Source organism: Pocillopora verrucosa, chromosome 11 (genome assembly GCF_036669915.1).
Source record: "Pocillopora verrucosa isolate sample1 chromosome 11, ASM3666991v2, whole genome shotgun sequence".
Lineage (NCBI taxonomy): Eukaryota > Metazoa > Cnidaria > Anthozoa > Scleractinia > Pocilloporidae > Pocillopora > Pocillopora verrucosa.
In genome coordinates, this window is record NC_089322.1 from 6,153,839 (window position 1) to 6,171,162 (window position 17,324).

Below are 17,324 nucleotides of genomic sequence, written 5' to 3' on the forward strand. Positions count from 1 at the left end.
CTCCCTTAAAAAAACATTTCCTCCGGCCCCCCAGGCTATAAAAATGACTCTTTCTTTAGTATCGCTGCTAACCCAGAAATTAAGCCCGAAACGACAAAACTTCCTTAATGATCCCCTCCTCCTAACCCTACCCCTACCTACAATTTAGTCATCTGCTGTTTGAATGACCTGGATTCTTTCTAATGAGATCAGGCGCAAATCTGTCTGCTGCTGACGTTTAGTTGTGAAAGTCAACACGCGAAATGTCATCAGATATGCTGCGCTCTGCAAGTTGGTTTCACTTTTGAGCGTGGTTGCTTCCGAGCAGTACTTTGTCATTTTGTTGGCTGAAAACGTCGACTTGTTCCCGCGATAGTTCCTGAAATCCTCAACGAAGTAAGTATAGATCATTTGTAATCAAGATTCGAGAAGAAAATTCCGAATAGCGTTTGTTTACAACGAGACCAAAGTTCGGTGTAAGACCATTAAGGGTGTTGTTAAATATTCTTGCTCGTAGACTCAAACTGAAAAGCTTAACGGCTCTATGAACGAGTTTAACCCTGCTTCATTTTAATCATTTATCAAATGCTAAGTCGATTTCGTTTTCAATACAACAAATTAGGAATTTGTCCTCCATTCATTTTCAGAACTATTGTTTCTCTTAATTAGACGGAATTAATACGATTCTTGATTTGCTGAATGGTAAATCTTATCTCGTATGAAGAAACTGTGGTTATTCATAGTCGTTAAATACAATATCAGCTAAAGTATAATCGTTTATATTGCGCTTTGTTTTCACCTCCGATGTACGTAGATCGAGACGTTTTGATTTAAAGAAAACGACTCAGAGTCTTTTTCGTGCGAGCTCGGCCATCACGATCTATAGCGGCAGTGAAAATATCGAGAGACAAAGGATACCACTTATCGGCCATAGTTGTTCCTCTAGGCAATAAAATTAGCCTCGCTGGTAGGTACATTGTGTTATAGAGTAATTTAGTTGTTTCTGTAGCAGGCCAGGACTTGCTAACTTTGAAACTGAAACTAAACATACACCTGCCTTTGGACAACAGCAAGAAATACAGTACTAGTCTTCGATTTCGAGATTGAAAAACGATCGTGATCTTTCTATCTATTTAGTCATTGCGTGTGTTTTGATGTTGGGGAAGTTTTGCGACTGTCGATTGTCTGAGAGAAACAAACAGACAAAAACAACTCCGCAGTCGATTAGAGATCCAATATTTCGAATTCACCGTTCAGTCCACAAACATTTTCCCCTAATTTTGTAAAGTTACACGCTCTTAGCTTGCGGAGCATTTTGATGAAGAAAGTGTAAGGTTTGTTTTATTGTTGAAAATTGTGAACTTTAGACTGAATTGTGTTCGTTCAAAAGTTTTACCTCTGGTGAAAGACTCTCAATTTAGAACATTTTCCTTGTTTGCTCCAAGAACTGTCTCAATGCGGTTCGAAAAAAAAATTTTATCAGAACATTCTAGAAGAAGACACGGGAATATGTTTGACCTCTGTACAAGAGCTTACTCCAATTACTTAAAATATCACACCAGACACGACTACAGTAAGAAAATCGCCAAATTTAGCATTTTCTTGATGTTGTCTTTTGTCTGCTTTGTATTCAGTGAGGGAATGTGGAATGGTGTGCAAGTTAACCCCCCTTCCCTTCTCTCTACAACCCACTCCTGCCGATTTGAGAATTTCGTAAAATATTTTTTTAAGGACCGAAGAAGGGATCAACGCACAAATGTGACGTTTGCGGTTGTCTACGCCTTCAAAAACCACGCGATGTCATCGGATTATTATTATTTGTTAGGGTCACAATACGTGACACACTGGTTTTACTTTCGTGTTCCTGTTTACGAGTTGAAGGCTGGTTGTGCATGGGCAATTTTTGTTTGTTGTCTTGCGTGGTTCAAATTTTGACAAACCCACTGTTGTACTTATTGTGTAGATTCTTTGAAAAGATATCTTCAGTCTGTTAAAAAAGGCTTCTTAAAATCGAATGTGTTATCCTTGTTACTCTTCTAAAAAGGACTTGGATCAAAACATTCTTGAACATAATTTAAGTTCAATTGTTGTAGTAATCATATCAGGCACGGGTGTCTGAAGATTCCTTCTTCATCTGCCTTTCTTTTTGAGTTAGGATGACAGAATGGTGTGTATGTAAATGGCCCCCTTTCCACTCCACCCCACTTTCGCTGATAGGGGAGTTTTTTAGCGAGAAATACAGTACTAGTCCTCGATTTTGAGATTGATGAAGGATCACGAACTTTCTTGTCTGTTTAGTCATTGCGCATGTCTTGATGTTGGGGAGATTTTGCGAATGTATGTTGTCTAAGAGAACACCATAGAAACAACTCCGCAGTCGATTGGAGATCTTTTCGAATTCACCGTCGTCCATTAAAATAAACAAGGATACATTCAGAAAACTGATATTGATACGACACACGCTGAAGGAGAAGGAGCTTAATAAAACATTTTCAGCAAAAAAAAGGTGAAATTGCGCAACAATTTCTACAATCGTCACCCCAGATTATTGAAAATGTCAAAAGTGACGTTATTTGATGCACTTAATGATTTGACCATCTGATGTGCTGCGTGTGTCAAATGAACGAAAGAACTGCTTTGTTTTGTTAGAAAATAATGCTGGAAAAAGCAAAAAGCAGATTAACCCCAATATCATTTCGTTAAAGCAGCAGAATTTTTGGTGTGAGAATTATCCATTTTTTATGGACAACAGTACAATATGGAATAAAGTATAATCGTTTATTGCGCTTTTTTTTTACCTTCAATGTGCAGATCGGGGCGTTTTGATTGCAATCCTTCTTCGTGCGAGGCCGGCCATCACGATCCACAGCGGCAGTGAAAAGATCGAAAGACAAACGATAGCATTTATCAGCCTTAGTTGTTCTTCAAAGCGCTGAAATTAGGGTCGCTGGTAAGTACATTTTGTTATAGAGTAATTTAGTTGTTTCTGTAGCCGGCCATGACTTGCTAATTTTGAAACTAAAACTAAACATATACTAGTCTTCTATCTCAAGATTGATAAAGGATCAGGAACTTTCTTGTCGATTTAGTCATTGCGTATGTTTTGATGTTGGGGAAGTTTTGCGAATTGATGTTATCTACGAGGACACCGTAGAAACAAACTGACAGAAAACAACTCCACAGTCGATTGAGATGTTTTTCGAATTCACCGTTGTCCAAAAAATCTCTCTTTGCTAGCTGTGTATTTGAATGATGAAATTGTAAGTTATGTGTTATTGCTGAAGATTGTGAACTTTAAACTGAATTGTTCGTTCGAAAGTGTTTCCATCCGTGAAAAACTCTTAATTTAGACCTTTCTCCTAGTTTGCTCCAAGAATTGTTTCAATGTGGTTTAAAAACAAAATTTGAGCAGAACATTCTAGGAGAAGACATTCGAATATGGTTGACCTCTGTTCAAGAGCTTACTCCAGTTACTTGAAATATCACACCAGACACGACTGCAGTTAGAAAATCGCTAAATTGCGTATTTTCTTGGTGTTGTCTTTTGTCTGCTTTGTATTCAGAGAGGGAATGTGGAATGGTGTGCAAGTAAACCCCCCTTCCCTTCACCCCAGAACCCACTCCTGCCGATTCGAGAATTTCTTTAAATATTTTCTTAAAGGCTAGGGGGGAGCTGATGTGCTTGGCTTTCCTTCTTTGAAATGTTTTTACCTACATCGAACTAAACAGTTATGCTTACACTTAAAGGATCAGCGCATAAATGTGACGTTTGCGGTTATCTACGCCACCAAAAAACACGCAATGTCATCGGATTACTATTTGTTAGGGTCATAATACGTAACACTCTGGTTTTACTTTCGTGTTCTTTTTTACGAGTTGAAGGCTAGTTGCACATGAGCCATTTTTGTTTCTTTTCTTGTGTGGTTGAAATTTTGACTCTTACACGGAAATCAAAACCGATTGTTTTACTTATTGCATAGATTCTTTAAAAAAGATTTTTACAGTCTGTCTGTGAAAAAAGGTTTTTTTAAAATCTAATGTTTTAACCTTATTACTGCTCTAAAGAAGGGACTCTGATCAAAACATTCTTGACCATATTTTAAATTCGATTGTGGTTATATCACGCCAGGCACACGTGCTAGAAGCTTCTTCATCTGTTGTCTTTTTGAGTTAAGGATGTAAGAAAGGTGTGTATATTAATGCCCCCCTCCCCACGGCCCCTCCCCCCCCCCCCCCCCACCCACACTCTCGCTGATGGGGGAGTTTTCTAAAAAACTACGTACAGGACCGGGGAAGGGATTATATCCCATACCCTAAAGAAAGCAACTCCTTCGTTCTACTTGTTTTAGTCATTCAGTCCTTGGTTATTCTGAAAGAGGACTTTGATCCAAACATTCTATAACAGGACGGTGAAACATCGTTGACCTCTGTTCAAGAATTCACATTTTCTTGCTTAAAAAATGTCACGACAGAGACTCGTGAGGTCAGCAAATCACCAAAATTTAGTATTTCCATGATGCTGTTCTATTATCTACTTACCATTTATGTGAGCAATGTGAAATAGTGTCTAATGCGAGGAATTTTTCACCAACTTTTGTAGAGGGGAGTATGTTTGAAAAATGTTTAAGATCAACGGGTCAAGGCACATTTTTGTGTTAATTTGCTGGGGGCCAAAAATGGACCAATGATGAAACCAACGCGAAAACAATTAATATAATACCAGCAGGGTGCAGCTATTTAGGGATGTGAATAATGTGCATTGCGACAAAGCCAGATTAGCTTTTGCTTTTGAGTTCCTTGAGTGTTTTGTAAACTACAGAAAGCAGCCTTGTTCTTTATGTTCTTTATCGCAAATGAAGTATGCATACTTCACCTAAAGGTTTCTAAAACTTCAACGACGGTACGTGTACTTCAATCCATTTACATGAAAGTAATGTGTAGCAGTTAAAACTCGTTTTAAACGGAAAATAAACAAGCATACATCCTAGAATACTTATATCGATGCGACAAAAGCTGGCGGAGAAGGAGCTTAATAAAACAGGTTTTAGCAGAAATGTGAAATAGCACAGCGATCTCTACTATCGTCACTTTACATTAGTGAAAATGTTAAAAAGTGACGTTATTAGATACATTTCACGATTTCATCATCTGATATGCTGAGTGTGTCAAATGTACGAGAGAACTCCTTTGTTTTGTTAGACAATAATGCTGAAAAAGCAAAAAGCAAGAAGCAAAAAGCAGATTACACCCGCTACCATTTCGTTAAAGCAGCAAAACATTTTGTGTGAGAATTATTCATTTTTGTTATGGACAACGGTACAATATGAGATAAAGTGTAATCGTTCATTGCGCGTTGTTTTTACCTTCAATGTACAGATCAGAACATTTTGATCGCAAGCCTTCGTCGTCCTCAAGGCACGGAAATTAGCCTCACTGGTAAGGACATTGTATTATAGTGTAATTTAATTGTTTCTGTAGCGGGCCAGGACTTGTTAATCATGGAACTGAAACGAAACATCCACCTTCCTTAGGACAACAGCAGGAAATACAGCACTAGTCTTCGATCTCGAGATTGATAAAGGATCATGAACTTTCTCAGTGTCGATTTAGTCATTGTGTATGTTTTGATGTTGGGGAAGTTTTGCGAATGTATGTGCGAGGACACCGTGGAAATAAACTGACAAAAACAACTCCGCAGTCGATCAGAGATCTTTTCGAATTCACCGTTGTCCACAAACACTTTCCCCTAATTTTGTAACCTTATATGCTCCTATCTGGCGGTGTATTTTGATGAATAAACTATAAGTTGTGTTATTGCTGAAGATTGTGAACTTTATGCAAAATTGTTCGTTCGAAAGTTTTTCCTTCGGTGAAAGATTCTCAATTTAAAACTTTATACTTGTTTGCTCCAAGAATTGTTTCAATGCGGTTCAAAAATAAAATTTGAGCAGAACATTCTAGAAGAAGGCATGCGAATATGGTCGACCTCTGTTCAAGAGCTTACTCCAGTTACTCGAAATATCACAACAGACACGACTGCAGTTAGAAAATCGCCAAATTGAGTATTTTCTTGATGTTGTCTTTTGTCTGCCTTGAATTCAAAGAGGGAATGTGGAATTGTGTGCAAGTATACCCCCCTTCCCTTCTCCTCAGAACCCACTCCTGCCGATTCGAGAATTTCTTAAAATGTTGCCTTAAAGATCGGGGCCGAGCTGATGTGCTTTGCTTTTTATAATTTTTTTTACCTACATCGGACTAAACAGCTCAGTTTACACTTAACGGTTCAACGCACAAATTTGACGCTTGCGGTTATCGACGCCAATCAAAAAGACTCAGTGTCATTGGCTTATTATTTGTTAGGGTCACAATACGTAACACACTGCTTTCACTTTCGTGTTCTTGTTTACGAGTTGAAGGCTGGTTGCGCATGAGCAATTTTTTGTTTCTTGTCTTGCCTGGTTGAAATTTTGACGCTTACACGGAAATCAAAACCAACTGTTGTACTTATAGTATAGATTCTTTGGAAAAGATTTTGACAATTTGTTAAATAAAGCTTTTTAAAATCTAATGTTTTATCCATGTTTCTGCTCTGAAAAGGACTTCGAGCAAAACATTCTTGAACATAATTTAAACTCGATTGTTGTAGTAATCACGCAAGGCACGCGTGCCGGAAGTTTGCCTTTTTATCCGCCACCCCACTTTCGCTATTAAACAAGTTTTGTAGAAAAATACCAATAGGACCGGGGAAGGGGTCATATCTCATACCCTAAGGTGAGCAACTCCTTTGTTATCCTAATTTCAGTTATTTAGTCTTTAGTAACTTTATGATTTCGTAAATTGTCCTCCTGAAAAAGACTGATCAAAACATTCTATAATAGGAGAAAGAAATATTGTTGACCTCTGTTCAAGATTTCACATTCCTTGCTTGAAAAATGTCACGCCAGACGTATGTACAGTCAGCAAATCACTATAATTTAGAATTTCCTTAATGCTGTTCTATTAACTACTTTCCATTAATGTGGGAAATATGAAATGGTGTCTGAGGCGAGGAATTTTTTTACCGACTTTTATGAAGGGAATTTAAATCGGAAAAACAATTAAGATTACTGGGTCGAGGTACATTGTTGTGTATTTTTCTGCGGGCAAAGCGAATTCAATAGTTATTAGTAAAACAATCGATATGATACCTGCAGGGTGTAGCTATTTAGAGCGGTGAATAAGGTGCATTGCGACAAAGCCGGATTAAGAACAAGTCTCTGTAAGAATCAAACATCTTGGGAAATGAAAGTTTTCAACCCCCCTTCAAATTTTTCATGCAGTTAGGCACTCAGGGGGATGCACAAAATGCCCTTTTTAAAGGTCGCAGCACTCTTGTTGCCATGGTAACAACGGCTGCTTGTACGAGGCTCGGAGCCTCATTTTCATACAAAAGCGTCGCAAAAAAAGAGTGAAATGTTTATTTCTCCATCTCAAGCTAAATACAACATTACAAATTGGCACTTCTACCATACATAGTGACATCATTCGTCTTCACTTTGATTTATTCAATATTCCCAGAGAGTGAATGTGAACACACCAGTAGATTATTCATCTCGGTACAGTTTCGGTCATTTTTGTTGTCGGGTAAAACAGGGAAAACGTCAATCTGAATTTCTCCATAAGTACACCGATTCTGGAACTGAAACTACCCACCCAGCTGTTTATAATATTCTAGTTTTTAAATATGTAAAAATCTCTGCGGGCCTGCCTCTACTTTTAATAGGGGCCATACGCGAAAAAAGCTCAAAATCAGATATTGCATAATTTGGCGATGTTTACATCTAATGTTCTCAACAACAAATGTTTCAGACAAATGAAACATGCACGGCTTTGGAAGAATGTTATCTTATGAGCAATATCCCGAAGAGAAATCTCGCCTCTGGTTGTCATCTTTTAAAAAAAATTGATCAAACTTCTTGGAGGACCACTCGACATAACTACAAACATATACCTTAAATCGTGTGCATATCATGCCAGCTGAACCCCTGCATCCGGTACTTCCAAATGTTACCGAAAACCCTGCACAATAGCAATTTGTACTACTCGCGCGAAAATCATCACAAAGTGGAGATTTTGAACTACTCAGTATGCCTACAGTACAGAAAACGGAACAGGGATTTCATCACAATCAATTTCCAAAATTTAGCTTTTTTCAGGGAGTCTTTCACGTGCTCGAACGTTGTATTGGCTTTGAGCCTTGAGATTTATTTCCCTCGACAATAAAATGCTATAGAAAGTGCTTACAAAATTACAAAGGAACAATTTTTGATGTCCCTTGGACCAAGAAATACAGATTTGAAATAATTAATGCTGTCACTGATGAACCAAAGGGCACAATCTCTTCAGCTATTAGCTTGATGGTCTCCACAGACTAACGTTATTTGACCGAACGATGTCCTTTTTCTTCCTGGTGAGCCGGCCACCTCAGGGGAAAATTAAAGAGACCTTTGACTTCCTCTCGTGTAAATCACTGGGAGATTGCGTTATATTCATCTTTCTTTAAGCTTATAAAAGATATCCGGGAGAAAAGTATGGAAAATAATGGTGATGAAATCGCTGTTCTTTTCCTGAAGGACATGAAGCAATCCGGATCACATATTAACCATGGGGAGTTTCGTTCAAGTGACAAGTTGCGATTTGCGTGTGGATAATAAGTTGTTTGAAAGGTGGAATTATGACATTATGATTTCATTAAATCTTTTATTTCGAACGTTGTTGTGATTTTTTCTTTATCAAGACATGGAAAGAAACATTGATTAACTCGATAGCACTGCGGCGGTGATAAGTCTCTCCTCGTCATATCTTATGCAAATTTGACTTTTCTTCAAAGATCAAATCTTTTGGGTGAGAGCAACTAAACGTACCCAAGAGAAACTTATAGCTATCTTCTCTCAATTGACGCAACCCATTAACCTACCCAGTAAAGTAATTACTTTAGCGAATCAAGAAAAATGACCCGGTGGTATGAAATCATATTCATCTGATCAACGCGTTAGAAGTATTGTCCTATGTATTTGAAATTTCTCGAAGTTTTTATTGCTGGTCAGTTTAATCTTCTGAATTACCCCCCTCTCAAGTGAGCCACGAATTTTGTACACTTTGGAAGGGCGAAAAAAGTTTGAAGATAATCTTGACTAATGGGTCACAGCACATCAACAAACTACACTCAATACTTGTGAACTTCCATATAGCCCTGCGTTTGTTCAGTAAGAAATCACAGATGAAGTCAAAATGTGGTGAGAACAAAAAGGTGGCACACGAAGCGCACCCGAGTGTGTCACTGATGTTCTTACCACGTTTGTGATTTTTTCTGTGATCTATTACTGTAAAGAACTAAGGCAACATGGATTATATTTGTTTTATATAATAAATGCATTGTCCTCCAACAGATAATAGGTAAGAACCAAACACGATGCCTGCCCTTTTCCCTATGATATTTAAAAAAACCCTTCGCATACTTTTACCGCTGGTGCAGCTTGAAAAGCACGTGATGCTAAATTGCTCATCCTTTGATTGCAGACAGTTCAAGTGTTCCCAAGATTTCTCAAAGTTCTAGAACGGTATGTATTATCTAACTCACTGATTCCAAAGTGAGTTCCAAGTAACCTTTTAAACGGAAGTCAGTTGAGTGACATGAGACTTACACATTCACGTGTAGGTTAAGATTGAAAAAGGAGACGTGATAATTAGAGTGATAGGTTTGTGGAGAGATTGTTCGAAGTTTGTGACGTGGTGAACGTTGATGATAAACAATAAAACAAGGATTGGACGATTGAGGGTAGAGTGTACCCCAAAGGCTGTTTCCGATCTTTAGCATTAGAGTGATCATTTCTTTCCTTTCGCCGAGAAACCACGGGTTACGATTTCACGTAAATTAAAGTTAACTGTCACGTTCGGTGTGTATCATCATCATCATCGTCATCATCGCTCGTTAGGCCACATTCCAGCTCCTCTACCTCACTTTTCCTCTTCCTCTTTCGACAGTCCTTCTCCAAGTGGTCATTGGTCTCCCTCTTACCTTTGGACCTGGTTTCCACTCTAATGCCGTAAAACGGTCGTTCGCACCTTCTCTCCCGAGTACGAGTCCTAACCAGTTCCACCTTCCTATTCGCACCTCACAGCTAATTTCATTGATCTCTGCCATTTCAACAACTCTCTTATTTGTCATTCTCTGCTGCCATATAATCGCCAGTTTCCGTCTTAGGCACTGACACTGGAAACTGTTCAGTTTTCTTTCACTGATCTTGGTGATCTTCCATGTTTCCCAACCATAAAGCAAAACCGGTCGGACTAAGTCTTAACAGGCGTATCTTGGTTCTCCTCCTTATTCCTCTGGCTGCCCACACCTTCTTTGTCCACAATGGCTGCTTCTTCCGTCAATCTCCGTGTCTTCACACCCAAGTCTTTAAACTTGGAGGAAAGTAGAGCGATGTCGTCCGCAAAATAAAGATCCTCCAACACTGTTGTTAAATTCCATCCTATCTCTCTTCTCTTGTCTGCTGTTGTCTTCCTCATGATCCAATCCATGGCCAGTAAGAATAAGAATCCTGACATAACACATCCCTGCTTTACTACTGACTAAATCTTGAACCAGTCTGATATCTCACATCCGTCGATTACGGCGCAATTAAACCCTCCAGATATGCCTACTATGACGCTCACCATCTTTCGCGGAGTTCCATAGCCCCCCATGATGTTCCACAAGCTTTCTCTGTGAACCGAATCGAAGGATTTTTTCAAAGTCCACTAAGTGCGTGTACAGACTCGCACTCCAGTCGTTTACCTGCTCTGAGATGTTATTTTTTTAATTATAAGGATCTGTTCAGTTGTACTGTCATTTGGTCTAAAGCCAGCCTGCTCTTTTGAAGCGTCTTGTCTACACCTCTCTTGATCCGCCCTAGCAGCATCCTGTGGAATATTTTACTGATGATGGGTAGCAAAGTCACTCCTCTCCAGTTGTTGCAATCACGAAAATCACCTTCCTTCATTTCCATCTATTTCCTCAATCTACTCCAGTTCTCCTGTTTCTTCATGCTCTCCCACTGGATTTGTTGGGTCATGTCTGTTTAAAATTTCACTCAAATGCTCAACCATCTCTGCAATCTTTCTTTTGATTCTGTCTTAATCACCCCTTGTTTGTCTTTCACACATATTTTTTGCCTCCTCCGCTCTTGGTTATGCTGTATAGCTCGATTAAGGCGCAATAAAATCCTCCGTATATGCCTACTATCACGCTCATTATCTTGCGCGGAATTCCATAGCTCCCCATGATGTTCCACATGCTTTCTCTGTGAACCGAGTCGAAGGATGTCTTAAGCACCCCCTGTTTGTCTTTTACACCTACTTTTCGCCTCCTCCGTTCCCCGGTTATTGTCCTGGCTATGCTGTATAGCTCCTTGTTTCTACCATTCTCAGCAGCCTCTTCCCCTCCCCAACCAATTCCTCTTATCTTCCCCAGCACTATGTTTCACTTCCTTTTCTTTCGCATTATACTCCTCTCTCCATCGCTGTTTTAGTCGTTCCGTTCACGCACCCTCTATTTTAAGTTTTGCCTCTTTCCCTTCCCGAATTTTTCCCGCCGGCTTTGGCCCAAGAGCGTCATTACGGCCCCAGCAGCAACACCCCCGGTTTGAGTTGTATTGTCAATGCATCCGGCTTCTGTAACATGTGTTTCTTTCTACGGGGCAGGGTCGTTAACCTTGCGTCCATCCTCCAACTTGAGGTCCAGGGGATCACTCTTAGTCTGGCTTTTACCTTTCGACATGTTCGGCATGGGTGACTCTACCAGGAGTATAGGATTGATTGATTGATAGATAGATAGATAGATAGATAGATAGATAGATAGATAGATAGATAGATAGATAGATAGATAGATACGATAGATAGATAGATAGATAGATAGATAGATAGATAGATAGATACGATAGATAGATAGATAGATACGATAGAAATAATCCTATTGGGTACTAACATAACTATGGTTTTAATAGGATGTAACTGATAATGGCCACTTTGTTGAAGTACACCACAGAGCAACTGAATTATTACAGGATTTGTTACGTTGTCACTGACATACTAACTGAGGGTCTGCGAACCATCTTCAAACAAGAATGGGACAATCGATACAAGACAACACTGGGAGAATAGAAAGATCAAACCAAAAATGGAATGGACTTCTGGAATGGCGAGTCTACTCGAAACAGAAAAAGAAACGCTGGGCTGTTGACAACCATGAAGAATGGCGATAGAGCTGAATGGGATTGTACCATGCTGTTTTACGCTATCCTGTATTCAGATTGCATATATTCTCTCAATCCATCAATTAGATCAAATGCGGACGACTTAAGGAAATTTCGAAATGAAGAATTTGCACATATGCCTCGGGGCCACCTCTCCAACGGAGATTTCCTAACTGTCATTACAAAGGTTAAAACTGCATTCCACGCACTCGGTCTCCCGTCATTGGAAATCAACGAAGTTCAAAATCAGACAAACTTCTTAACGGAGGAGTTAGACGACGTTTTAAGGAAGGTTGACGACTTGAAACAAGAAGTTAAAGACAAAGAAGAGGAACTTCAAGTGAAAGAAGAACAGAGGCTTGCCCTAGAAGAGCAATTAAATTTCGATGTCTCTCCATTTTGTATTCTTCCTCCCAAACCTAGCCACGACATCGCTAGTCGGGAATCTGAAGTTGGTGAAGTTTTACAAAACCTCCAAACACTAAAAGACGCCAATGATGGGTTGAGCATACTGTATTTGTCAGGAAATCCAGGAAGTGGAAAATCTCAGCTGGCCCGTTTAGCAGCCAGGCGATTTTACGACGAGGTCGAACAAATACCTTCTGCAGCTTCATTTGTCATGACGTTGAATGCTGAAAACTCAGAAGCACTCTTGAAATCGTATGTCCTTTTCGCTCAACATTGCAATTGTCCCGGGTATGAAATAATAAACACTTACCGCTCCAAGGATTTGAACACAGACGAGAAGATTTCATATTTCAAGACCTTAATAAGTACAAAAATTGAGCATTACGCTTCATGGCTGTTAGTAGTTGATAATGTGACCAGCGAATCTCGTACAAGCGACTATTTGCCAGATGCAGACAGCGAGTTGTGGGCAAGGGGTCAGATGCTAATAACAACAAAAGACACTGCGTCTATACCGTTGTCAAGCTCTTCCATACAAAATATCTCAATCAGCGCAGGAATGCAACCTGATGATGCGTGCTTTCTGCTTAACCTCCTTTCTGGTATCTCAGATGCCAAGATGGAAAAGGAAATTGCGAAAGAACTAGACTACCAGCCACTTTCATTGGCAGCCGCAGCCACGTATGTGAGACAAGTTCGTCAGAATAAAGGAACCTCGAAATTTGGCTGGACCGACTATTTGAAGAAATTGGAAGAGGGGAAACGAAGCAATACTGAAAGCATTCTTGCTGCGACAAATCCAGCCTATCCGAAGACCATGACCAAAGCAATAACACTCGCTGTCGAAATGGTGATGGAAAATGATATAATTTTGCATCACATGTTCCTTTTTCTTTCAATGTGTGCATCACAGCCGATACTGCAAGACATTATTATAAGGTATGTTAAAACAACTGATGACGAATTTGAAGATGAAGATATGATAAGAACGAGGATGAGTCGATGTTCACTGTTGCTAATTGAAGAAGAATCAACTGGTGTTTATATTCGAGTCCATGGTGTCGTTCTTGATGTTATTAAATCTGCGACAAAAGGTTTCGCAAAGGATCAAAGCCACAAAGTGGTGTATGGCGCGGTAATGTCTTTCTCAAAATTTGAAGAGCTGGAATCTATTGTTGTGGGAACAAGAATAGTTCCCCATCTTACAACGTTGAGCTTAAAAATTGAAGACATGCCACTCGGGAAAGGAATACCAGAAGCGAGCAATAGAGCCTTGTGTAATTTTCCGGATGGCCTTTGGAGCCTTACTAACATGTGCCTAAACCACAGTAGGTTTAGAGCGGCGCTAGTCTATGGTAAATGGCTGTTAAAGATTCAAATAAAAAAGCTGGGACCTGAGCATGTTGGTGTTGCAAGCTCTTACAACATTCTGGGTACTTTACACAGTCATCTGGGCGACACAGATGAAGCAAAAGACTGCTATAAGCGTGCACTGGAGATTCAGATGAAACAGCTGGGACCTGAGCATGTTGATGTTGCAACCTCTTACAACAATCTGGGTAATTTACACAGTCATCTGGGCGACACAGATGAAGCAAAAGACTGCTATGAGCGTGCACTGGAGATTCAGATGAAACAGCTGGGACCTGAGCATGTTGATGTTGCAACCTCTTACAACAATCTGGGTAATTTACACAAGGCTCTGGGCGACACAGATGAAGCAAAAGACTGCTATAAGCGTGCACTGGAGATTCAGATGAAACAGCTGGGACCTGAGCATGTTCATGTTGCAGGGTCTTACAACAATCTGGGTAATTTACACAGTCATCTGGGCGACACAGATGAAGCAAAAGACTGCTATAAGCGTGCACTGGAGATTCAGATGAAACAGCTGGGACCTGAGCATGTTGATGTTGCAAGGTCTTACAACAATCTGGGTAATTTACACAAGGCTCTGGGCGACACAGATGAAGCAAAAGACTGCTATAAGCGTGCACTGGAGATTCAGATGAAACAGCTGGGACCTGAGCATGTTAATGTTGCAAGGTCTTATAACAATCTGGGTACTTTACACAGTCATCTGGGCGACACAGATGAAGCAAAAGACTGCTATAAGCGTGCACTGGAGATTCAGATGAAACAGCTGGGACCTGAGCATGTTGATGTTGCAAGGTCTTACAACAATCTGGGTACTTTACACAGTCATCTGGGCGACACAGATGAAGCAAAAGACTGCTATAAGCGTGCACTGGAGATTCAGATGAAACAGCTGGGACCTGAGCATGTTGATGTTGCAACCTCTTACAACAATCTGGGTACTTTACACAAAGCTCTGGGCGACACAGATGAAGCAAAAGACTGCTATAAGCGTGCACTGGAGATTCAGATGAAACAGCTGGGACCTGAGCATGTTCATGTTGCAAGCTCTTACAACAATCTGGGTAATTTACACTGTCATCTGGGCGACACAGATGAAGCAAAAGACTGCTATAAGCGTTCACTGGAGATTAAGATGAAACAGCTGGGACCTGAGCATGTTGATGTTGCAAGGTCTTACAACAATCTGGGTACTTTACACAGTCATCTGGGCGACACAGATGAAGCAAAAGACTGCTATAAGCGTGCACTGGTAATTTATATCTCCAAGTATGGTCAAGAACATATAAGGACACTAGAGGTCAGCAGGAACTTATCTCGGCTAAAACAGAAAAGAAAGAGAGTTGATGACCTTGGAGCTGTCTTGGAAAAGAAGAAATGAGACTCGTGTTAATAGTTTAGTAACTGTGCTGATTCATAGACGTTGTTGGTCTTTAATTTAGGTTTACTTGTTGTGTTTTCTTTGCACGTGAGAACTTAGATCGTTTTAATTTTTTCATAATATCTTGCTTAACTTGCGCTTTTAATATTCCGATCTGGAAACTCGCACAATTGATGTGGTTTTTTTTTATTTCTGAACAAGTAGTTCATTACTTTCTCATTTCTTAGGTTGCTACAAAAGGTTGTAGTTCGACGGATAATAAACAGTCAGAATATGCACCCAAGTAAAGAATTTCTCAAGTTGCTAATCATTGCTGCTTTTTCAGAATCTTGCTCTTTTAAATTTATGATTTTTTTTCATATTCATAATTAAGAGAGAATATCCATAAAAGCGGTCCGGCCGATCTAGCTTGAAAAATAGATTTCGCTGATTTCTTGTACATTGAAAGACTTTCATGTCCTTATTCTAGAACCACAATCCACTTCATCTGATCTTCAAAATTTATCAAGTTATGAGAGATTTTCTGATCACCCCAGCGAACACTCGTGGCGACCCATGTCGAGGCTCAAATTTAAGGCAACATTGGAGGTCGATTTTTCGAAAACTGTCATGCCCTTTATAAAACAAACACCAGAACGATTTAACAAAGACAATAACTTACTAGCTGAAAAAAGAGTAGAAATAGATATTATTAGAAATTAGAACAAAATCCATGATATTTCGCTGTTCACAGGAAACTTATTAAAGTTTTTCACTTAACGCTTCAGTACTATATAATTGAAAAATCGAAAAGTGCTGTTCACCTCCCGTTCCCGCTCCTCTCTTCCCCCCCTACCCCCCGCCACTTGTCATCAAGGCCCACGTGAGCCTCAATCACTAGAGTCTGATCAGCGGTTGTCTTAAAGAAATAAACATCATTTGTTCCGAACTTCGTAGAAGGAAAATCTCTGGATAAACTAATTTGCTAACATGCCACAGGATACTAAAAAGAAAATCGCGTTACTTCTTCATCAGTAACCGTTTAACATCCAATGTTGAGTGGAAGTAACCTCTCATTCTTGTGGAATCGAAGAGCGAACTTCGATAAAGATCTTAAACGACGCGGTGAATGATGATTTTAGATGTATAAAATTCATATATTTGCACTGCGGTGAAGAAATGAAATTAAGAGCTCCTCGCAGCTAAGAACACTACTGAAACGAGTAGTTGAAAATAGGACCTGAAAAAAATTCAGGCCCGTACAAGTCCTTTTTTCAACTACTCGTTTCAGTAGTGTTCATAGTGACGCAGTGAAGTCTCACAATGTACTGGCTCACAATTCCTAATACCCACATTCCTACAAACTCCTCTTTCATCTTGAAGTAAATTTTAAACGAAAGTTCAAGTTTTTTTAAATTGGACTGGAGGGTTGAAAATATTAATTTTTGTCACACAGGGCTCTCTCCCCTTCTCCCTGGTCAAAAATTTTTCATGAAAGGCTAATTAAAGCCTGGATAGCGCATGGGTGATCATTATCATGTCGTAAAGAAGTTACTTGCATGGGGATGGGGTTATTTATTGATGAAAAAAGTTAGTAAGATTGTTGTTCGTCTGAAGGTAGAATTGTAACATGTTTTACTTCTCCATAATATTGCGGGACACGAGTGAAAAGGGGAACAAATGCGGTATTACAGACACTTTTGGAAAACGAAATTTAAAATACTTTTTTTCGATGATATACTCTTGTTAGATGACGAAACTGATAAAGATCCAAATCCAACTAAGAATGAAACATTTTATTCTGAACTCGTAACTCTACATTGCACCCAAAGTGTATCTTTGATTGTAACGTATTACACTGTCCAAGGGATTGGATTTGAATTGTCCACGTAGGCGGTTTTATCGTTGAATTGCGGCCATTT

The 17,324-nt window shown here is 39.6% G+C and overlaps 1 pseudogene; it reads left to right on the top strand.

Annotated features, from left to right (window-relative positions):
- The first annotated feature begins 239 nt into the window (after window positions 1–239).
- Window positions 240–16,255, top strand: LOC136284399 (uncharacterized; annotated as a pseudogene).
- Window positions 16,256–17,324: the final 1,069 nt, after the last annotated feature.